A 25,288-nucleotide genomic window follows, 5' to 3' on the forward strand; every position below is an offset into this window, starting at 1 on the left:
GGAGGGAGGGAAGGAGGGAGGGAGGTGAAAGGGAGGGAGGGAAGGCAGGCAGGCAGGCAGGCAGGCAGGAAGGAAGGTAGGAAGGAAGGAAAGATGGAAGGAAGGGAAGGAAGGAGGGAGGAAGGAAGAGAGAGAGAAAAAAGAGAAAGAGAAAGAGAGAGAGAAAGAGAAAGAAAGAGACAAAGAAAGAAAAAGAAAGAAAGAGACAAAGAAAGAAAGAAAAAGAAAGAAAAAAAAACAAAGAAAGAGAGAGAGAGAAGGAGGGAAGGGAGGGGAGGAAGGGAAGGAAGGAAAGAAGGAAAGAAAAGGAAGAAAGAGTATTTACGCTGTGTCTACATGTATAATCACCTCCAAGATTAGGATAGAAAATATAACTGAGAACAGCCTACCAAGGAGGACACCTTAAACTTGATTACATTTTGAGGCAGCTGGTTGTTGCTACTGCTGTTGTTTTTCCAGGACGTTAGTAATAATCACTCCCTCCTTATTTCTGAGCAACTGTTAAACAAACCCTTATCAAGCTGGCATTCTTATCTTACCAGGGCTACCATGTCCTGCTGTGCAGAGTGTGCACTGCTGAAGTCCAGACAGCAACATTCCCATCAATGAGGAGATTAATAGTGTCCCCTGGTCTTGTGCAGTGTGGCCGCACTACCACCCACAATTTCCCCGTTGTCTTCTCCCCAGTTCTTTCTGTTCTACAGATCCTGATAGGGTGATCTGGTAGGTAGGAATAGAGGCCCTCAAGATACGGGGAGTTTGAATTAAAAGGAGCTCCCTTATTCCTTCCGTCTGCCCTATTTCTTTTTTTTTTTTTGAGACGGAGTCTCGCTCTGTCACCCAGGCCGGAGTGCTGTGGCCGGATCTCAGCTCACTGCAAGCTCCGCCTCCCGGGTTCACGCCATTCTCCTGCCTGCAGGTAGCTGGGACTACAGGCGCTGCCACCTCGCCCGGCTAGTTTTTTGTAGTTTTTAGTAGAGACAGGGTTTCACCGTGTTCGCCAGGATGGTCTCAATCTCCTGACCTCATGAGCCGCCCGTCTCGGCCTCCCAAAGTGCTGGGATTACAGGCTTGAGCCACCGCGCCCGGCCTGCCCTCTGCCCTATTTCAAGTGTTGTTGTCACCCAGGCCATCTCTTTGCTTTCCCTTTAAATATTTCCTTTTAAATCTTTTTAAAAATCCCTATTATCACTTCGATCTAAGATGTTGTTGATCTTATTGTAGGAAGTCTGAGAACTCTGTAAGGGCCATTGACAAAAGTGAGTTCTCACCGTGGCCACACTTACTCCCCTAATCTCGTCTTCTTCTGTCTCTCTACCTGAGAAAGATAAAAAACGTGGAAGCCATTCACTGTCAACAGAGACTGCCCGGGATTCTAACAGCAAAGTGTCATCAATATTAATTGAAAGCTCCTTCAGCTGGAAGGGATCTGAGAGGTCATCTACAACCCTTTACCCAGTGAGAGGTAATCCAATTTCTCTTGATTACGTTAGTGACAAAACACTCATCATCTCACCGGATAGTCCAGTCCATTGTTGACTTTGTTTTATCATTTGATGTTCTTCAAGCCAAAATTATACTGAGCCAGAATCAACCAGCTCTCTGGCTGCAAGTCCCTACCATGTGTCGAGCAAGACACTGGCAGCTGGGGACACAAAGGTAAATTAAAGATACACGTTGCCTTCCACGAGGTCATAGCCAGTGAACTGTTCCACAAAGGGATGACCACAGTGAAATAGACAGGCAGAACACGAGAGTACCCAGCAAAGCCCCAAATTCAGCCGAAAGTTCTGTAGGTGACTGAACTGAGTTTTGAATGTTTTGTTTTCCAGAAACACTCATTACAAGCTACTCTTCATCTACATAACAGCTCTGTAATTTTTATAACAATAATTGTATCCCATCTTTATCTTCTTGTATTGTAGTTTAACATCATCATTGCCTTCAACCATGTCCTGTAGCACATGAATTTTTTTTTTTTTTTTTTATTACAAGGGTTTTCCCTATCTGACATCCCCTTGGAAATGTTAAACCCCAAGCTGAGCCCAGTATTCCCAATGGGACAGTGTGCAGACAACCATTATTTCCCATTGCCTTGGTGTTCTCATCATGTGGCCAATGAGTAGATTCCTGTATTTCAGAGGTCATTGTTTGATGGTTAAAACTTAATGCCCTCCTGCCCAATTGTTTTCGGGATAAAAAGTTACAAAGCCAGGGACTCTACTTACTGTTTTCAATTAAAGCAGCTTAGAATGATCCACTTACGTGCCTTCTGCTTGGCACTTACACTGCATTATAGTGGCCTGCAGTTCACCTTGCCAATGTCAATACTTCTCTGAATGAAATCAAATTGCTTGCAACTTGGAACTTGGACCTGCCTGTTTTCCTTACTTTCACCGTCATCATGGAGACCTTTGCATCTGAGTCATAGGTCTCATGTCTTCCTGGAAGACATCAGAATAATTTTACACAACGTATATGGAAAGGGACAATTCCATGCTTTACTCTTTGTGAACTCCTCTTCCCAGAGACAATAACTTCAAATTCTTTTATCTGGTTCTTCTAAACCAGATAGTATAAACAAGTTATTTGATAAAATGGAACACTTAGCTCGGTTTATCAAATAATTTGTTTATACTACTATTTCTTGCTTTTAACGTTTTTCAAATGTTTCTTGATTTTAAAATGTTATTTAGGTCTTACGTACTGTCTTCTTGTGGGAAATAAGGTATTGATTAATCTAAACCTCACTCTTTTCCTCACGCTCACCTCTTTCTTTTGCCTTCCCATGCTTTCAATATGGTGTTAGCAAACATTTTTTTGTGAAATCAGTGTATGGTGATTATCGTTATGACTCTGTAAATATTATACACACTAAGCTTTGGTTTTGGTTTTGTTTTTGTCTTGCCATGACTCTATTTCCTTTCTTGTTGTAATTTTATAGATTTAACAATTAACTCATTTTTCCCTATTTGCTTGCTTATTATCTGTCATTAATTCATTTTTAAATTCTCCACTGGGAATGTACATCTCCTAACAAACTGATACTTTATCAGCTTAATCCAACCCACCCTTTTTCACATCCTTCCTATAGACCCCTGTCATCCTGTTCCAAACTGCATTGATTGCATCCTAGCTGCAGAATTTCTCTTCATCTCCCTTGTGAGAATTCCTTTTCCTTTCTCCTGGGTTGTATCTCTTGATTCCTGGATATTAAACCTTCTTTTTAAATTTTTTTGAACATTTACTCATTTTGGTAGAATACTTTCTTATGTAGCTTCTTTTTTTCATTTAATTTTTTATTTTTGTTTTAAGTTCTGGGGTACATGTACAGGATGTCCAGGTTTGTTACATAGGTAGATGTGTGCCACAGTGATTTACTGCACCATACAACCCATCACCTAGGTATTAAGCCCAGCATGCATTAGCTATTTTTCCTGATGCTCTCCCTCCCCCCACCCCACCCCTGGCAGGCCCCAGTGTGTGTTGTTCCCCTCCCTATGCCCATCTCTTCTCATGGTTCAGCTCCCACTTATAAGTGAGAACATGCAGTATTTGGTTTTCTGTTCCCACATTAGTTTGCTGAGGATAATGACTTCCAGCTCCATCCATGTCCCTGCAAAGGACATGATCTTATTCCTTTTTATAGCTGCATAGGATTCCATGATGTATATCTTACATAGCTTCTTAAGAAAGAGCGCATGGACAATAAAATCTCTGACATCGTGAATGTTCAAGTACTTTAGTCTGTGTACACACACATATAACTGTCATTTGGCTAGGTATGGAATTCTAAGACGGAAATTATTTTCCTTCAGGATTTTGAAGGTATTTCTCCATTGTCTTCTAAGTTCCAGTTCATTGTTGAGAAACTGAATGCCATTTTCATTTGCATCTGTTGAATTTTTCCTGGTTAATTTTACTTCTTTCTTTCTGGAGAAATGTAGGAGTCCTCTTCGTCCCTTGGGTTCTGAGGACAAAGAGAACTGAAGGTTTACCGTGATGAGTCTTGGTTTAAATCACTTAGAATCCTTTCAGTCTTAAAACATGTCACCTTCAGTTCTGGAAAATTTTCTTGTGTTTTATCTTTGATTATTCCCACCTCCATTTTCTGTATCTGCCCTTTTTAGAAGTTCTAATATGTTCATTAGATCCACCAATGTTCTTATTTTTTTCTTTTCTATTTTCTCTATTTTTTGCCTTTTTATTCTGTCCTTTAGGACATTTCTTCAATTTTTAACTTTCAGTCCTACTGAATTTTATTTCTGCTATCACAATTTTATTTTTTAAAAAAGCTCCATTTTGGTCTTTGAATGTTTCTTTTTATTGAATCTTCTGCCTGTCCCATGAATACAATGTCTTCCTTTACCTCCCAGCATATTAACTTCATTTTTTAATGTCCTTCTACTTCTATACTTTCTGTTTTTTTATGAACTTGTTTTGGGGTGTGTGTGTGTGTTGCTGCCTTTCATGTTAGAGATTTTGCTTAAATATTTTATCTTTGGTTATAAACTCATAAGCCTTACGGCTGCAGAAACCTCAGGTAAGTCCCCTTTATTCCTCACAGCACAAGCAGCTATTACTCATTTTACATAAGTTTATAAAATTGCCTTTGGAAAGAAAATCAAGCTCCATCTTTGATTTATTTTTAATTTAGTTTTAATTGAGTATTAAATGTTCAATGCCACATTTGAAAAGTAATTTAAGAATCAAAGCTTTGATTTTCTAAAGCCTGAAGTACAAATATCTAGGACTAGATTCTAAAATGTTCTTTAAAATAAACATTCCTGGTTGAACGTTGTATAACACGATCTCTATTGCCAGAGATCATCTTGCAAGAAAGCATGACATTTGTTGTTGTGGAAAATAGAGTAGGAAATGGAAGAGAAGAGGATGAGACTGAGTGAGGAGGAGGCTTAGAAATGAGCTCTGGAAATGAGGAGAGGGAAGTGGCTTTCCCAGATCCGAGGACTATCCCCATGTGGGACTGGTGGTAATTGGTGTCATGAAGCACTCACTATATGCACTTACTGTGAGTCCTATGCTCTTTATGTAGATTATCTTGTTTAGTCTTTACAATTTTATGATGCAATTTTCTTGTTTCAGAGGTGAGGAAACAGAGACTCAGGGACGTGAAGCAAAATGCTAAATTCTATGTAAGGAGCATTAAGCGACAGAATTGGAATTCAAGCTTAGTTTTGCCTAACTCCAAAACCCATGTTCTTGAACTGCTTACCCTCCAAACTGGATTCTAAAGCTATTCCCAAGGATGAGAAAATGGACTTCTATAGTGGTGGCTTTAGAAAGAAGGCCTACAAATAGAGCTATGGTTTAATGGATGATTCTGAAACGGGAAAGGCTCCCTTGTCCCTCTCTCAGGATGCGCGATGGGGAAGTGGCTCGCTTCTCCCGTGCCCCACTGCTCAAACCTCTAGGGGAGCATACAGACAGGCAGGCTGTGGGGCTCCAAGCACAGGGCAGTGTCTAGGGGTGAATGTTTACAGCTGAAGCCCCAGTGGGCATGTGTTACAGGGTGGTCTTTTAGTTTAGCTGTCTATAGGCAGCTTGTGTTAACCAGCTCAATTAGACCCTCTACCTTGTCGCAAAGACAGAGGCTTTCTCTATCCTGGGTTCTTGCCTTGGTGTACCAGAAGAATCAGATCATGTGTGGGCTTGGAGAATGAGTGCAAGGTTTTATTGAGTGGAGGTAGCTCTCAGCAGATGGGGGAGCCAGAAGGGTCATGGTTTTCCCCTGGAGTCGGAGGCCTGGGTCCTCCTCTGACCACCCTGGCCAAACTACGTTTTTCTGCCAGCTGACCACCTGCGGGCATGTCGGTGCCTGTCAGTATGCTACCAACACCCTCTGGACATCCAGCCACTGTGTGTTCCTCCGCCAGTGTGTTTCTCTTGACATCCAGCTGCTTGTGTTTTCTTCCCGCCGATCCACTCCTCTCAACATCCAGTCACTTGTGTGTGTGCCCCCTAGGGCCTCAAGATTTTAATAGGCACAGGATGGGGGTGTGGCAGGCCAGGGTGGTCTTGGGAAAGCAACATTTGGGTGAGAAGGCAGGAGTGCCTGTCCTCACCCAGGTCCGTGGGCACAGGCCTGGGGTGGATCCCTGACCAGGGACCTGCCTTTCTCTACCTAGTACTTCCCTGCCCCCTCCTGTTTCAATTCCTTACTCAGAAAAGTGTGTTTTCGAACTTTTTACTTTTGGATTTCTGGCCCCAATCAGCCAGTAGCAGTTCATTATAGAATCTGCAGAGACACCATAATCTTCCTATTTTAAGACACAGTTTTAATTGTAGTTATGCTGAACTCTCTCCTAAGACAAGCAGTAGCCTGTTATCTGGGGTGTTGCTTTCACAAATCCACACCCTCTGGGCCTGTCACAGGCAGCCAGATCCTGGGAGTTCTCAGTCAGTTGCTTTGCTGACAGTTCTTCGGAGGTGATGAGCTGTGTGTGAAGACCCCCTTCAGACCATGGTCCCACGAGGGCATTACACACCAGGCATATGTGCAGAGATTGGAAACTTCTCAAGGATTTCATGTTCTATTCCAAGAAGTAAGGTCTAAAAATGAAAACCCGTTTTAAGCTCTTTTGTGGTTGTACTTTTGGCAACATGGAAAGAGGAGAAATCTACACAGTTTTGTGTTGCTTTGTGTTTTTTTGTTTGTTTTGTTTTGTTTTTTTGAGACGAAGTCTTACTCTGTCACAATGATGCAATCTCAGCTCACTGCAACCTCCGCCTCCCGGGTTCAAGCAATTCTAGTGTCTCAGCCTCCCAGGTAGCTGGGATTACAGGTGCACGCCACGCACACCACCACTTTACACACAAGTAGAGTAAAATACAATACTCTACTTGTATTTTTAGTAGAGATGGGGTTTCACCATATTGGTCAGGCTGGTCTCAAACTCCTGACCTCAGGTGATCCATCCCTCTTGGCCTCACCAAGTGCTGGGATTACAGGTGTGAGCCACCATGCCCAGCCTGCTTTGTGTTTTTGATTTACCAGGCTTTCTCTGGTACTATTTCACAAATTCAGGCTTGATAGTTACTTGCACACTGAACTGAGGTCAGAATGTCTAAGTCAAATGTCAGGCGATCTGCTGGAAATGGAGAGAGCAATATCCTTCTTACCCCTTTTGCTCCAATAAGTGTAAGATCCTATTTCTTGTGCTAAAAATCTAAATACACGATGGAAGCCTTATTTTGAGATTTTAAAACTTCAGTACGGAAGCATCTTTGTTTTTCTCTTGTGTTCTGCCAGCCTCTTGCGTAGAAATAAGCCAAGTTTTCTCCTGCTCTCTCTAGGGGTAGAAAGAAAGACCTTGAAAGCATTGGGTATTTGCATGGCTGAGTTCCCTGGGAGGGTAGAGATGCCGGTGCCTGTCAGTGTGCTAACAACAACCTCTGGATATCCAGCCGCTTGTGTGTTCCTCCGCCAGTGTGTTTCTCTTGACATCCAGCTGCTTGTGTCTTCTTCCCGCCCATCGGCTCCTCTCAACGTCCAGCCACTTGTGTGTGTGCCCCCTCAGGATTTTAATAGGCACAGGATGGGGGTGTTGCCTCTCTGGGACTGATTAGACCGTTTTCCTAATCGGAGCATCCAAGCCCACACTTGCAAGGAAGGATCTGTAGTTAGAATCTGCAGTCTTCTCATTCTGCAGCTTGTGCATCAAAGAAGCCTCACCCTGGCGTGCAGGGGGAAATGAATGTGTCCTAACCTTTTGGGCAGGCAGGCCCCAGAGGGAAGGCGATGGCCCCAGCCGTTATTATTATAAATAGTTAGCCTGTGTTCTCCAAACAGAGGCATGTGTGGCTATCTCAAGTTGCATGTTAACAGAGTTCTGGAGAAAGCAAAGTTTCCAGTCGCCTTTTTGATAAACACATTCTTGGAAAGGACAGCCTGCTACCTAATGAGAGACCCTAGGGAAGATATTTTGAGCAAGTCTAAGGCCATCTGTCTGTACTCTTTGTGCTCACAGTGTGAAGTACTCTCTAGTTTAATTCTCAGGGGTGGTGAATCAGGACGCAGCTGGCAGTTATGATCAATATCTGTCAACCATCTAACTTTGAGCCAGGTGGGCAGCCGGATCCCAGGATGTGGGACTTTTCATGGCCTTTTCTCGGACGTGACATTCCCCGAACCCATCGCGGCTACAGGGATGTGAGGAGAAGGGGTGAGGAGATCCCTCTCAAAGCCCTCAGCCCTGGACTGATGGTCTGCCGCCTTTCACTTGCCCTTTTGTCTGGACGATCCTGTCCTTTGACAACCAGCACACACATGGTCACTGGAGTGAGGAAATCTTGAGATACAGGTGATGTCATGAGCAAAATACATGGCCTGGGTCGCATGTGACACACACGTGTGTGCACCTGTGTGTGTGTGCTTGTATTTGATCCCAAAGGCACTGTTTGTCCTCATTGTCTGCTCAGTCCTCTTGGGGACAGTGTTCTTTCTTTGCCATATTTCCATCTTTGAAGCCACAAGGATCTCTGGATACACAGAGACCTTTTCCTACTAGGCTTCAGATCGTCCCTTCAATTTTGGGAATAAATGAATCTCCCAGAGCTAGTTTGCTTCTTTGTTCCTCTGGTATTTCCTGGAATAGGTCCCTAAATAATTTCTGAATTGCCCTTGCCATTACTATGAGTAATTCATTCCTTGCCTGGCCCGAGAGCTATCTGATGGGAGTGGCCTTACAACTCTTACAACTTGGTAGTCCCTGTCTTCCTGGCCTCCATTGCCTTCTTTCTCCCTCTACTCCCTTCCCTCCTATTTCCCCTTTCATGCCATTCTATTAAACTCTCTACAACTGCCATGTCTTAAGGTCAACATAGGAACTTCATGTGGTTCAACTTAATCACTTTGTCAACTGGTTGCACTATCTCTGGAGTCTCCTTCCAATCTCCCATTTTAGATGTCACAAACATGAGCCTCCCCACTCCCACCTAAGTTCCCTTCCCGAGGAACAATGTTTCTAAGAATTTTTTTTTTTTTTTGAGATGGAGTTTCTTTCTTGTTGCCCAGGCTGGAGTGCAATGGCACGGTTTCGGCTCTCTACAACCTCTGCCTCCCAGGTTCAAGTGATTCTCCTGTCTCAGCCTCCCAAGTAGCTGGGATTACAGGCACCCACCACCACACCTGGCTAAATTTTTTGTATTTTTGGTAGAGGCAGGGTTTCACCATGTTGGCCAGGCTGGTCTCGAACTCCTCACCTCAGGTGATCCTCCCCACTCGGGCTCCCAAAGTGCTGGGATTATAGAAGTGAACCACCATGCACGGCCTGTTTCTAAGAATTTATCTCAAATAAACATCAGAACAATTCTTTGAATCTCAATAACCTAATTCTGGTTCACACCTGCATATTCCCTTCCCAGTCAAGTGATGAACCTTCTCAAATTCAAATAGGGTGTTTTCATGCCCCACTGTGAGCTCATAATCACAACACAAATGATCCTATTTCTAAATTTAGAGGATTAGAAATATCCTCATTGAAAGTCCTCATATAGAAAAGGAAAAAAAAAAAAAAAAAAGATGTTATTAAAGCAAAATCAGCAATGAGACTGTCAAATATCAATGTCATTTCATATTATGAGCATGTTTTAGTATAAAATAGTTTTGCATAGAAAAAAATGGGGGTTTTTGAATAGAAAATAGGTGAAATAGGTATCACATGAAGAACACATCAAAAATAACTGGCTTAAGCAGGTTTATTGAAGATCTTAAAAGAGCATCTCAAAGGCAGTGTCCTTCACTCTTGACCCAGCACAGGAAGGCAGGAGTGAAGGGACAGTCTTGCCAAGTCAACCTGGCCAACAGGACAGCACTGAGAATAGCTACTGGCTCCCATCCTGAGGAGACATTTCTCTTGTCAAGTCTGTACTCTTGAGAGTTCTGAAATGGAAACAGAAGGGAACGCAGGCAAAGCCTTTTCTGAATTGTCCAAAGGAGATTGTTTGGAGGGTAGGAAGCAGTCTGGACTTGCAAGGTGTCTGCCTTTGCCACACACTGAACGAGTGGCCTGGAACATGTCCATTCACCTCTCAGGTTCTTTATCTGAAATTCAGGTGGCTAATAAGGTCGTCACGGGGCTGTTGTATTGAGATGAGACCATCTGGGAAGTATCTGACCTAGTGGCTAACACATAGGTCCTTAAAGATTTATTGAATCAAAATTCAGTCAGAATAACATGTGTCCCCACTCTTTGAAGCAGTTGAAACACTGGGAATTTCTGAGTCCACTTTGCTTGGAAACAAGAGACATTTTAATAGTATAAGAAATCCTGTGATGCAAAATGTCATCTCTATACTCCTTCTGTTGTAGAGAATTAGGAACATCTGTGAAGAATCTGAGCGCTCAGAATGAAAAAAAGAAGAACAGGAAAAGATAAGAGTGGGAGCTACCCATGAGAAAGCCAGATGGAGTTAAAATCCCCAAACTATTTTATCATAGAGACTAAAAAAGACAGAAGTCACCCCACCTCCTAGCTTCCCACATTCACCAATCACCTAGGTAAGCATAATTCTAGATTATACTACCTGGATTAAAAAACACCTAGAAAGTCTAATTTTGACCTGGGATATGTCAGAAAAATGTAATGTCTTTCATTTGCCTACATCACATCTGGCTTTCTTCTGTACTCACACTCACAGTTAGTGAAACCTAATTATTTCAGCATCAAAGTGGGTTAAAACCTTAATTTGATCCAATATCTGAATTAGTTTATTTAGGAAGTGTTCAATCTCTCCTTCTAAAGGTCATATTCTTTCAGATAGCTTCTCTCTTCCTCTTCTGCTTCTCTATAGGGATGAGCGGTTGCTTATGTGGCAATCTCATGGCATTGGGGAAACCAAGTTGTTGGAATCACTGGGTGCGCTTGTTCTGCCCTCTGGTTGCTGGGGACTTATCTTTTCCATTTGACTGCTGCATGTCCTGTAGGTGTTCACAGTTGTTTTGTCCACAGTCGTGTGTCTTGTGATCTGCTTCTCAAGTAGGGCCTTGGATGACAGCCTTACTTCAGCTCTGCCTGGGGACCTTTGGATTTGAGGTACAACATAGTAGTGAGTTCCTGAGTTTTTGTCTCACGGATACCAAAGTAGATTTTGGAGAAGCTGGCAACCCAGAAACACTAATGGGAGAAGACAGAATGCCCCAGGAAAGGCCTGCTGTCTTGAGCCAAAGAACCAAGAAGGGGGCAGCCTAGCAAAGTAGAAGGATAAGAAAAGATGTTCAATGCAAACATCATCTTAAATGAAGCAGGACTGGCTGTGTTAAGGTTAGATAATGTTTGTTTGTTTGTTTGTTTATTTATTTATTTATTTATTTATTCATTGAAACGGAGTTTCACTCTTGTTGCCCAGGCTGGAGTGCAATGATGTGATCTTGGCTCACTGCAACCTCTGCCTCCCAGGTTCAAGTGATTCTCCTGCCTCAGCCTCATGAGTTAGCTGGGATTACAGGCATCCACCACCATGCCCAGCTAATTTTGCATTTTTAATAGAGACAAGGTTTCTCCATGTTGGTCACGCTGATCATAAACTCTCAACCTCAGGTGATCCACCCACCTCGGTCTCCCAAAATGCTGGGATTGCAGGCATGAGCCACCGTGCCCGGCCAGATAATGTATATTTCAGAGCAAAAAAATTTATGAGGGATGGGAGGTAAAAGTTTTTCTACTACTAGGAAAATATAGTAGTACTAATTGTATATGCACCCAATAATACTACTGTAAAATATGTGAAGCAAAAATGATAGAACTCAAAAGAGAAACAGACAAATCCATAACTATACATGGAGACTTCAACACTCCTCACTCCAAAACTGAAAGAAAAACTAGACAGAAAGCCAGCACAGATATAGAAAAACAAAATACTACCCTCAAATAGGATCTATTCAGCATTTATAAAACACTCCACTCCAAAACAGCAGCATGTATCTTTTAAAGCACCTACAGAAGATATACCAAGATAGACCACATAACCTTAATACATTTAAAATAATTGAAACCAGCTGGGTGTGGTGGCCCATGCCTGTAATCCCAGCATTTTGGGTGACTGAGGTGGGTGGATCACTTGAGGCCAGGAGTGCAAGACTAGCCTGGCCAACATAGGGAAACCCTATCTTTACTAAAAATACAAAAAAATTAGCTGGGTGTGGTGGCACATGCCTGTAATCCCAGCTACCAAGGAGGCTGAAAATCACCTGAACCTAGGAGGCAGAGGCTGCAGTGAGCTGAGATTGTGCCACTATACTCCAGCCTGGGCAACAGAGTGAGAGTCTGTCTCAAAAAATAAAATAAAATAAAATAAAATAAAATAAAATAAAATAATTGAAATCATACAGAGTATGTTCTCTGACCACAGTGGAATGAAACTAGAAACCACTTATGTAAAGTTAACAGGAAAATCTTCAAAAACTTGGAAAAGAAACATTATACTCCTAAATAATTTATAGGTCAAAGGGTAAGTCTTCAGGGAAATAAAAAATGCATTGAACTGAATACAAAAAAAAATACAACATACCAAAATTTGTGGGACACAGCTAAGTCTATGCTAAGAGGAAATTTTATAGCACTAAATGCATGTATTAAAAAAGAGGAAAAGTATCAAATCAGTCATCTAAGTTCTCATTTCAACAAATAAAAAAAGAAGAGCCAAATAAACCTAAAGCAATAGAAGGAAGGAAATTTAACAATATAAGAGCAGAAATAAATGAAGTTGCAAACAGAAACCACAGAGAAAAATCAATGAAACAAATATCTGATTCTTTGAAAAGATCAATGAAATGGATGAACCTCTAGCAAGACTGACAAAGAAAAGGAGAGGGAAGACATTAAATATCAAGATGAGAGATAAAACGGGGGATATCTTTACAGACCCTACAGACACCGCAAGGATAAGGGAATACTACAAACAACTCTACATACAAATTTAACAATTTAGAAGAAATTGATCAATTCCTCAAGACACACAAACTACTCTAACCCAGTATGAAATAGATAATATGAATAGCTCTACAACTACTAAGAAAATAGACTTTTGGCCGGACACTGTGATTCACGCCTGTAATCCCAGCACTTTGGGAGGCTGAGGCAGGTGGATCACTTGAGGTTAGGTGTTTGAGACCAGCCTGGCCAACACGGTGAAACCTCATCTTTACCAAAAATACAAAAATTAGCTGATTGTTATGACAGCCACCTGTAATCCCAGCTACTTGGGAGGCTGAGGCAGGAGAATCACTTGAACTTGGGAGGCTGAGGCAGGAGAATCACTTGAACCTGGGAGGTGGAGGTTGTAGTGAGCCAAGATCACACTACTGCACTCCAGCCTGGGCAATAGAGTGAGACTCTGTCTCAGAAAAAGAAAAAAAGAAAAAGAAAATAATCTTTCAGATTTAACACCCACATCCCTCACTACCCGAAATCTCCAGGCCCAAATCATTTCACTGGAGAATTACACCACATTTATTTTAAAGAATTCTGTACTATCTCTTCTAGAAAATAAAAGAGGCGGAAACATATTTCTATTTATTTGATGAAGCTAGTCCTACCCTGACACCAAAATGAGACGTAGACATTGTTCTTACTAGAGAAAGACATTGTTTTCTCCCTGAGATCAGGAACAAGGCAAGAATGTCCTCTTTCACTGCTGCTATTCAACATAGCACTGGAAGTTTTTACCAGTGCAATAAGGCAAGAAAAGGAAATTAAAAACATGTACCTCAAAAAAGAAAATTGGTGTTACCTTCTTCATTGTTGAGGCTCAGAGAAGTCAGGCAACTTGTACAAGTTTTCATAGTAGACAGCAGAAGCAGGATTCAAATCTACATTGAAGAGAAGAAGCTATTGTTCCATACTACAGGGACACATCACATGCCATCCTAAATGAGTCTGTGTGAGATCTTCACTCTCTGCAGTCTTCTGTCTCTAGAAGCCTCTGGTACCATGGTGGCACCAACGAGGCTTGTCAGTATCAGCCCCAGATGATGGCAGCTCTAGACACTGCCCCTCCCATTGTGGTCATCCCTTGATATCATTGTCATACATACAACAGAGCAAATTTGGGTGTACCACCAGCATGAGCCACTGTTTTCCAGAGAAGAGAAAACCAGGGCATTGGTGGGCTTTGCGCATAGACAGTCATTAGAGAATTCAGTCCTGTCAAGAAGCAAAGCATAGCTACTAGGCCAAGAGTTTTCAAACCTTTTGGTTTTAAGACCCCTTGATGGTTTTAAAAAGTATTGAGGACCCAAATAGCTTACAGTACTGATATTTAATATATTTGAAATTTAAACTGAGATATTAAAAATAGTCCATTTAACAATAAACCCATTATATGTTTGCATCACATAATATATATTTTACGAAAATTAAATCTTTTTCAAAACAAAAATATTTAGTAAAAAGAACTGGCAAATTGTGAGGCATGGACTGTGAAGGCCGGAGTGGTTCCTGCCTTCTTTGAAATTCTCTTTTTGCTTATGATTAGCATCACACAATGTACAAACTTACTTCATTGCCCTGAGTTCTTTGCTGATGTTACACATGTCAGCATTGCCCTTAATGAGGTCCTTTCTGATCTTAGCTCATATTTTTTTGGCTTGTTCAGAATCTCTGTCGAGAAGCAAAGCATAGCTTTGCTATGTTGCAGTGCCACAGTTGGAATCCCTTAGTACCTACTGACCTTAGCAACAGAATCAACAAGCTCAAGTTCAGGCAGTGAAAAGCTCTGTTTGGGATCTGCAGGAAAATCTACCATGTCCCCATGAGCATTAGAGCCTGAAATAAGACACTAGAACTCTCAGACATCAGTTTTATTTTTGTTGATATAAAAAAAAGTGATCTTTCTAAGACTGATTTTTGTGTTTTAATTTAAGACCAAGGATTATAATCCTTTAATTTGCACGGTTTTACCACATTATAAATTGATATACTGTAAACTAGTGAAAACATGGTATGTTATCCAATGAGCCTAAGATCTGATTTCAGCTTAATTTCACATCAGCTGTGAGCATTTGGACAAATTACCTCACCTGTGTGAGCCTCAATTTTGTTAACTGGGTCAATGGAGATTTATTATATAATTTATTTTGAATAAATTATTTTGATGGCCATATGCCTCTACTCAGCCTTCTCAAACCCTGGTCTTACACAAGGACTTCAGTAATTAATAAACTGTCTGATAACTATTTGATGAATATCTGCCTTGTATCCAGCTTTGTGCTGAACATTTTTGAGGAAATAAAACAATACAAATCCTTTCCCCTTAAGGAGTAAGTAATCTAGCATGAGAGAGAGAATTTACAGATAGATGCTGTGTAACAATTTATAGAATCTTAAAAATTGGAGAAGAACTTTAGGATTTATCTATGACAACCTTCCAGTCAATGAATACAGTAATTTATTATGGAAGATCAATGAATAGTAGACCAGCAACAAGTTGGATGGCCATTACTAACAGTGTGCCAATCACAGCTAGGAAAAACACTGTTTGAATGTTTATCATGTGTCAGGCATTTTTTTTCTTGGAGTTTCACAAATATTATTTATTTAATCTTTCTGTCATTCTTCTGAAAGAGGTATTGTTTATATCACTATTTTTCAGAAGGGGAAACTGAGGCACAGAGAAGTTAAATAAGAAATCAGAGCACATATCTTAGAACAACGTCAAACAATATTTTATGCCACTCCATATTTTTTTCAAGATCATTTCATACTGGACTTCAGCCTATCTACTGTTACAGGTACATGCTAATTTTTTATTTGTCCTTGTTTACTTTATATTTTAAATATAATCTAATCAGAGATTTTCTTGTGAGGTTACACTGGCTTCCACCAATGCCTCCATCTTCCTCTTAATTAACCTTACAAGTTTAGATGTTGTGATGGTGTCTTTGACACTGCATTTATTTCAAGCAAAAAAGTTGAGGTCTCCATGTATTAATGCCATGGTGAGTATTGGTGCATGCACACCCAAAGTTCTAAGAATTATGCCTACTTCTCCAAACTTTGCTACTGAGAANACTGCACTCCAGCCTGGGCAATAGAGTGAGACTCTGTCTCAGAAAAGAAAAAAAGAAAAGAAAATAATCTTTCAGATTTAACACCCACATCCCTCACTACCCGAAATCTCCAGGCCCAAATCATTTCACTGGAGAATTACACCACATTTATTTTAAAGAATTCTGTACTATCTCTTCTAGAAAATAAAAGAGGCGGAAACATATTTCTATTTATTTGATGAAGCTAGTCCTACCCTGACACCAAAATGAGACGTAGACATTGTTCTTACTAGAGAAAGACATTGTTTTCTCCCTGAGATCAGGAACAAGGCAAGAATGTCCTCTTTCACTGCTGCTATTCAACATAGCACTGGAAGTTTTACCAGTGCAATAAGGCAAGAAAAGGAAATTAAAACATGTACCTCAAAAAAGAAAATTGGTGTTACCTTCTTCATTGTTGAGGCTCAGAGAAGTCAGGCAACTTGTACAAGTTTTCATAGTAGACAGCAGAAGCAGGATTCAAATCTACATTGAAGAGAAGAAGCTATTGTTCCATACTACAGGGACACATCACATGCCATCCTAAATGAGTCTGTGTGAGATCTTCACTCTCTGCAGTCTTCTGTCTCTAGAAGCCTCTGGTACCATGGTGGCACCAACGAGGCTTGTCAGTATCAGCCCCAGATGATGGCAGCTCTAGACACTGCCCCTCCCATTGTGGTCATCCCTTGATATCATTGTCATACATACAACAGAGCAAATTTGGGTGTACCACCAGCATGAGCCACTGTTTTCCAGAGAAGAGAAAACCAGGGCATTGGTGGGCTTTGCGCATAGACAGTCATTAGAGAATTCAGTCCTGTCAAGAAGCAAAGCATAGCTACTAGGCCAAGAGTTTTCAAACCTTTTGGTTTTAAGACCCCTTGATGGTTTTAAAAGTATTGAGGACCCAAATAGCTTACAGTACTGATATTTAATATATTTGAAATTTAAACTGAGATATTAAAATAGTCCATTTAACAATAAACCCATTATATGTTTGCATCACATAATATATATTTTACGAAAATTAAATCTTTTCAAAACAAAATATTTAGTAAAAGAACTGGCAAATTGTGAGGCATGGACTGTGAAGGCCGGAGTGGTTCCTGCCTTCTTTGAAATTCTCTTTTGCTTATGATTAGCATCACACAATGTACAAACTTACTTCATTGCCCTGAGTTCTTTGCTGATGTTACACATGTCAGCATTGCCCTTAATGAGGTCCTTTCTGATCTTAGCTCATATTTTTTTGGCTTGTTCAGAATCTCTGTCGAGAAGCAAAGCATAGCTTTGCTATGTTGCAGTGCCACAGTTGGAATCCCTTAGTACCTACTGACCTTAGCAACAGAATCAACAAGCTCAAGTTCAGGCAGTGAAAAGCTCTGTTTGGGATCTGCAGGAAAATCTACCATGTCCCCATGAGCATTAGAGCCTGAAATAAGACACTAGAACTCTCAGACATCAGTTTTATTTTGTTGATATAAAAAAAAGTGATCTTTCTAAGACTGATTTTGTGTTTTAATTTAAGACCAAGGATTATAATCCTTTAATTTGCACGGTTTTACCACATTATAAATTGATATACTGTAAACTAGTGAAAACATGGTATGTTATCCAATGAGCCTAAGATCTGATTTCAGCTTAATTTCACATCAGCTGTGAGCATTTGGACAAATTACCTCACCTGTGTGAGCCTCAATTTTGTTAACTGGGTCAATGGAGATTTATTATATAATTTATTTTGAATAAATTATTTTGATGGCCATATGCCTCTACTCAGCCTTCTCAAACCCTGGTCTTACACAAGGACTTCAGTAATTAATAAACTGTCTGATAACTATTTGATGAATATCTGCCTTGTATCCAGCTTTGTGCTGAACATTTTGAGGAAATAAAACAATACAAATCCTTTCCCCTTAAGGAGTAAGTAATCTAGCATGAGAGAGAGAATTTACAGATAGATGCTGTGTAACAATTTATAGAATCTTAAAATTGGAGAAGAACTTTAGGATTTATCTATGACAACCTTCCAGTCAATGAATACAGTAATTTATTATGGAAGATCAATGAATAGTAGACCAGCAACAAGTTGGATGGCCATTACTAACAGTGTGCCAATCACAGCTAGGAAAACACTGTTTGAATGTTTATCATGTGTCAGGCATTTTTTTTCTTGGAGTTTCACAAATATTATTTATTTAATCTTTCTGTCATTCTTCTGAAAGAGGTATTGTTTATATCACTATTTTCAGAAGGGGAAACTGAGGCACAGAGAAGTTAAATAAGAAATCAGAGCACATATCTTAGAACAACGTCAAACAATATTTTATGCCACTCCATATTTTTTTCAAGATCATTTCATACTGGACTTCAGCCTATCTACTGTTACAGGTACATGCTAATTTTTTATTTGTCCTTGTTTACTTTATATTTTAAATATAATCTAATCAGAGATTTTCTTGTGAGGTTACACTGGCTTCCACCAATGCCTCCATCTTCCTCTTAATTAACCTTACAAGTTTAGATGTTGTGATGGTGTCTTTGACACTGCATTTATTTCAAGCAAAAAAGTTGAGGTCTCCATGTATTAATGCCATGGTGAGTATTGGTGCATGCACACCCAAAGTTCTAAGAATTATGCCTACTTCTCCAAACTTTGCTACTGAGAATGACCTCACCTTTCTCTAATGCAACATATACCTCCTCTACTCTCCACAGAATAACATTTTAGAATTTCCTTTAAGCATTTTCCTCTTCCCGTTCAAATTTCAACTTCAATTTTGCATGAGCAGGTCGGTGTGTCTCCTGAGAAAAGCACTGGTGGTACTCAGGGGTGTAGAGATAGGCAATGAGGAGAAAGCAGCCACATAGATACTTTATCTAAAAGACGTTCCAATCAGATTCCAAGTAATTTTCATTGGGTGGTGACCGAAGCCACCCTGGAGCAGAGGCACTGAGCAAGTTTAAAATGTAGATAAGGGCAACCTTGCGCCTCTGCTAACAACAACAACAAAGCAAACAATCCAGACCAATCTCTGACCAATGCATTGCAATGAGATCTCTTCTGAGAGAGGCTGTTTTGTTGCTGGGTTCATTTTGCCATTTGGTCTTTAAGGGATGCCTTTGAAACAATTCTGATGTTAAATAAAAACCAACAAACTTCTGTCAACTTAAATAAGAAAATGTGTCATATATACACCATGGAATACAGTGAAGCCATAAAAAAGAATGAGATCATAGCTGGGCATAGTGGCTCAAGCCTGTAATCCCAGCACTTTGGGAGGACAAGGTGGGCAGATCACTTGAGGTCAGGAGTTCGAGACCAGGCTGGCCAACATGGTGAAACCCTGTCTGTAATAAAAATACAAAAAGTAGCTGGGTATGGTGGCGTGCACCTGTAATCCCAGCTACCCAGCTACTCGGGAGGCTGAGGCATGGGAATAGCTTGAACCCTGGAGGTGGAGACTGCAGTGAGCTGAGATTGCGGCACTGCTCTCCAGCCTGGCTGACAGAGTGAAACCCTGTCTCAAAAGAGGAAAAGAAAGGAAAGGATAGGGAAGGAGAAGAGGAGAGGAGAGGAGAGGAGGGGAGGAGAGCGGAGGAGGGCGGAGTAGAGTGGGAGGGAGGGGGAGAGTGGGCAGGGGAATGGAGGGCAGGGGCGGAGGGGGAGGAGGGCAGGGGGAAGGGGAGGGCAGGGGAGGAGAGTATTGGAGGAGAGGAGAGGAGAGGAGAGTGAGATCATGTCCTTTGCAGGAACATGGATGGATCTGGAGGCCATTATCCTTAGCAAACTAACGCCAGAACAGAAAACCAAATACCACATGTTCTCACTTATTAGAGGGAGCTAAATAATAACACATGGACACATAGAGGGGAACAATACACATTGGGGCCTACCAGAGGGTGGAGGATGGGAGGAGGGAGAGGATCAGGAAAAATCACTAATGGGTACTAGGCTTAATACCTGGGTGACTAAATAATATGTACAACAAACCCCTGTGACTTGGTTTTATCTATATAACAAACCTGCACACGTACCCCTGAACCTAAAATAAAAGTTTTTTTAAAAATCACAATTTTTTTAATTTCGAAAGGAGACTTTATGTTTTGTAAAGGGTTATAGCCTGCAAGGTGGCCATCCTGACAGGCTGAAAAGTGTAGCCTCTGGTTGAAACCCAGAGACAGTGCTTCCCAGGACGAAGGGCTAAAGTGGAACTTTATGCTGAAAGGATTGGCTAAACATACATATTCAACAGATTATAGGAAGAGCCATGAATATTAATGAAGGGGGTCCTGACACATGCATATTGAACAAACATACAGGTTACAAACAACCTGTGTTCACCTTGGGGTGGAGACTTAACATTTAAGTGTGTTATAATGAGGCCCTATAGGTCAGAGGTTGAAGAAGAGACACAAAGTCACTGAAGTGAGCAGCCTCTGTCAAATGGCCAGAACCAGTCCATAGTGGGTGGTCTCTTAACAGGAGAAAGTTACTGAAATCAGTCTCTTACGGAATCAGAGCTATAGTCAAGGCTGGTGGAACAGGGAGTAAGTTACTCAGTGTCTGTGAACTGGGTGAGTTGTAGTTGTTGTAATCTTGCTTATCTAGAGACCAGTACTTGTTTGGCTGCTAGAGAAAATTTGGGGCAAACTGAACCTAGTTTATTCTTTAAGTGCAGCGAGTGTGACTTAACCCTTGCCTGGCATGGCCCTAGGTCCTGCTTATAACTCAGTGTCTTATTGCCACAAAGAATCTGTTTTGTCAGTCTTATGATCTCTATTTTAACATGAATGCTGGTCAGTTATGTTTAAACCAAAAAAGGGAAAGGGTGTAAGAAAGTGTATCCTACCCTCCACCACGTCATGACTGGAAACTCAGTTTTTAAGGTTTCTCTGGGGTCCCTTTGGCCAAGAGGGGGTCCAATCAGTGATTGAAGGGCATATAATTTTATTTTTACTTTTTTTTTTTTTCCCAGATGGAATTTTGCTCCGTTGCCCAAGCTGGAGTGCATAGCATAATCTTGGCTCACTGCAACCTCTGCCTCCCAGTTTCAAGCAATCCTCCTGCCTCGGCCTCCCGAGTAGCTGGGATTGCAGGGATGAGCCACTGCCCCTGGCTAATTTTTGTATTTTTAGTAGAGACGGGGTTTCACCATGTTGGCTAGGCTGGTCTCGAACTCAGGATTTTATTTTTAGTTTATACTTCACTCCTCGTCTTCTAAAAGAAATAGGACTTCCATGATGTTTCCACTTTCTCATAAACTCGCAAAAGGAAAGATTTTGAAGAACCCAATAAAAAAAGGAGTGCTTTGCTTCTTCTACAAGTTATCTGTGCACATTTTTATAGTCACCTCAGTACCTAGGCTAGCGTCTAAAACTGTCATGCCAGTTCAGCAATGACCCTAATCTAGTAAGAATGCTGTGGAGTGTCACCCTGGGCGGTGGGGGGTGGGAACCAGAGTGAGGCATGAGTAGAAGAAAAGCAAACCCAGATTATTTGTGCTTTCCTATATGACAGTGGGTGGCAATGATGTTGAGATGGTTTGAAACATTAAAGAAATTTCTTAATATTAATGCTATAGATACTGGAGAGCATAGTGAGAAAACAAATCCGAAAACTTTGGTTTAGTTTCACAGAAGTAATGTTGATTTTATTCATATAAACCTTTAGCTCTAATGTCATTATTTCATCCAGCAGAGTAACAATTCTACGGCACTGTATGTATGTTAGATTCATACTTTTGTAATTTTATTTGACTGCTAGCAAACTCCACATAGGATGACCACATGTTCTAGATTTTCCAAGAATAATCCAGCTTCAACATTTTGGTCCAGCTGTGTCAGTAAATTATTACAACTTCCCCTAAAAAATTCTATACCCAGAGAAGTTATTGTAGTCCACAAAATCCTACACTGACTTCAACATTGCTGAATGACAAGGCTACTTGGCATACCGGATCTTGGCGAAAGAAGGGTGGAGATAGGAGTGAGGGGAAATAATTTTTGTTTCTCCCCTTTTGTGCGAGACTGACTCTCAATGACTTTTGGAAGCAGGGTCTGTTGGGGTACCTACTTGGCAGCTGAAGTAGGGTCTGTGGAACGCCCTGACCAGATCCCTCTTACTGGCGGGGATACCACCCCCAGTTGCTATCAGCACTTGCTTCATAAGGCTCACACCTGCCCCTCCTCCTGATAACTGCCCTGGGGTTGGTGGGGGGAGCTCCTAATCATGAAACTCTTGGGAGATTTTGCCTTTCCCTGGGGGAGCCCCTCAGCCAGTGACTGAATGGTACTAGTGGAGAAATCTGGGCTCCTCGACGGAAGGGATGACAACTCTGTGATGCCATTCATGCTCCGAGCCTCCCCATTGGATCAGGCTGAGGGTAAATGTCAGCCAAACCCAAGCCCTTGCCAAGCACCTTCTCCTATCCTTTCCTGCTTCTCACAACTCCTTATAGATTTTATTGGAGAGCTTAGCCTCCCCAGCTCAGACCCTGCTTCTAGAGAACATGCACATCTTATCCAACCTATGTCTTTCACCTAGTTCTCTCTTAGTTCTCTCTTCTGCCTTATATTTACATCCAGTTGGACCATAGAAAAAAGTAAACTCAGTCACTTAATTCATTTTGCCACAAATGGTGATAGCCTTGACCTTATTGAAAGTACTTACATTTTTATAAGAAGATCTTAACCAGGGCCGAGCATGGTGTTTCACCCCTGTAATCCCAGCACTTTGGGAGGCTGAGGCGGGCGGATCATCTGAGCTCAGGAATTCGAGACCAGCCTGACCAACATGGAGAAACCCCGCCTCTACTAAAATACAAAACATTAGCCAGGTGTGGCAGCAGGTGCCTGTAATCCCAGCTACTCAGGAGGCTGAAGCAGGAGAATTACTTGAACCTGGGAGGCGGAGGTTGCAGTGAGCCGAGATTGCACCACTGCACTCCAGCCTGAGCAACAAGAGTGAAACTCCGCCAAAAAAAAAAAAAAAAAGAAGAAAGAAGATCTTAACCAGGTTAACTGAATTGGAGTTTAATGCAGTGTTTGGGTGGATATACCTAGATATATAAATCCTGGTCAAGACATGGCAGACCAGTAATTCCCTCTGTTAAATGACATTTGCAGGTGTTTGTTGATTTGAACTGGGCGCCATACTGGGTCCAACAGACCAAACCAATATATAATCATTCATGCTCAATGAAACTAATTAACTTAGAAGTACATTCAGGTAGCAAATAGCTGAGTTTCGCTTGGTTACAGCAGCTGCACTTTAGTCAATGGTAGACAGCCAGCTGAGTCAAATAAAGCACCCAGCTGTAACCAATTAAGTTATTCTTGACCCGCTTCTGTTTCCTGTCCATTAATGCTGCCTGACCCTGTAGTAGGCAGGACTTCTTTGAACCTGCTCTGTTTCTGAGGGCTGCCCTGCTTAAGAATCTTTTAAAATTCCCAAATAAACTCTGTTAAATTTAAACTTGCTGAAGAGTCTTCCTTTTTAACACTTTGAACCAATATTCTTTAAATATTAGTGGAACATCTGTCTAACAGCGAGGATATGTTTTCTTTAGGATAGGATCAGAGGAGGGAAGGGAAAGGTCCCTGGCCTCTTCTATGTTGCTCTGGATGAGTCAGTTCTGTTTCCAAACAAAAACAAAACCTTAAGATCACTTGGCCCAACCCACTTGAGATAGTGGTAAAGGCCATTTGCTGTTTCTTGAGCATGCCCTTTTGGGATAAATTTTCTAACCTCTTAACTCATCACTTTTAATGGTTTTTCAAAATATTCCTTCCAGCCTCCCAGAATAGAAAATATAGTAACACCCATGAGAGGGGTTAATTTTCTCCGCCGTGTGCTATTCCCATTGGTATGTCCTTGCCCCATCATAGTTCATTGCCCCAGGGAAGCTGGGAGACTGACCTTTCCCTTCATCCAAATCCGTTTGCGCATCAAAGGAAGGGGTTGAAGCACAAAGAGGAGATTGACAGGGATTCTGTTACAGGCAGATTTGCCTTTGAAAGTCTGTCCTCAAGGTGAACTGAAGGCATCTCACACCATGTTTCTGACTCTCATGTGTGAACCCACAAATACTAGAGTCCTAAAATTGTACTCCCTTCCTCTACCACACAAAGGTTCATGGCAGTGGGATGGGTTGGGACACGGGGTGGACAGGGATGATCGGTCGGTTGTAAATGTGCTACTAGAATTCAGAGACCACCTATACACTCAGTTTTCATAGATTGAAGTTTAGAAAGGCTACACATCTACTTAAACTTTATTTTTAAAAAAGAAATTATGGGAACCTTTGGAAAGTCAGACAATTCATGCTAAATCATCCTCAGGAACTATGCAAGGAAGGCCGATTGTAAATGAAGACATTTGACTGAAGTGCTCCACGGTACTACAGAGGCTCTGTCTGGAGGCAAAACATGGACAGGACTTCTCTCAAGGACAGTAGATAATGGAATAGGTTTTGTTTAATCTACATCTTCTGAAAAGCTTTCTGTTTGCATGTCTTTTATGTACTCCCTTTTCTTTCTTGTCTTCTTTTGGATTGGTTATTCTTTATTCTTTTCTCACCTTCTATGTATTTGAATACTGTAGTACTTCTTTTTAAAACATTTTATGGTGTGTATTTGAGGTTTACAATGTGATGTTATGGGATACACATAGACAGTAAAGTAGATTAACATATCTATCATCTCACATAGCTACTTATTTTGTGACAAGAGCAGCTAAAAATCTACTTATTTAACAAAACTCCCTAACACAATTTTGTTAACTCTAGTCCTTACGTTGTACATTAGACTTGTTTATCCTATACTACTTTGTGCTTAATTTGGTGGTTACTTGACTTATCAATTCTAATATTAACACTCTCACTGCCCAGACAGTACAATGATTTTAGAGTACTTTATTCCCTGCATTTTCAAGCCTCCACTGGGATACTTTTATTTCTACCTGTAAAAGACATTTAATATTTTCTTTAATGCAGGACCATGGGTCACAAATGATTTCAGTTAGCTTGTCTAAAAACAAAGAATATTTAATATTTAAATATTAAACCAACTCAGTTAATACTTGAAGACTTATTTTGAAACATTCCTGATCTGTGTCTCCCTGTTTCTTCATTACATCTTTTCTGCATTATTTTCCTTTTCTTTCTAAGTTTTATTTTAGGTTCAAGGGGTACATGTGCAGGTTTGCTATATGAGTAAATCATGTGTCTCAGGGGT

Source organism: Rhinopithecus bieti, unplaced genomic scaffold (genome assembly GCF_001698545.2).
Source record: "Rhinopithecus bieti isolate Rb0 unplaced genomic scaffold, ASM169854v2 scaffold_8783, whole genome shotgun sequence".
NCBI classification, from domain to species: domain Eukaryota; kingdom Metazoa; phylum Chordata; class Mammalia; order Primates; family Cercopithecidae; genus Rhinopithecus; species Rhinopithecus bieti.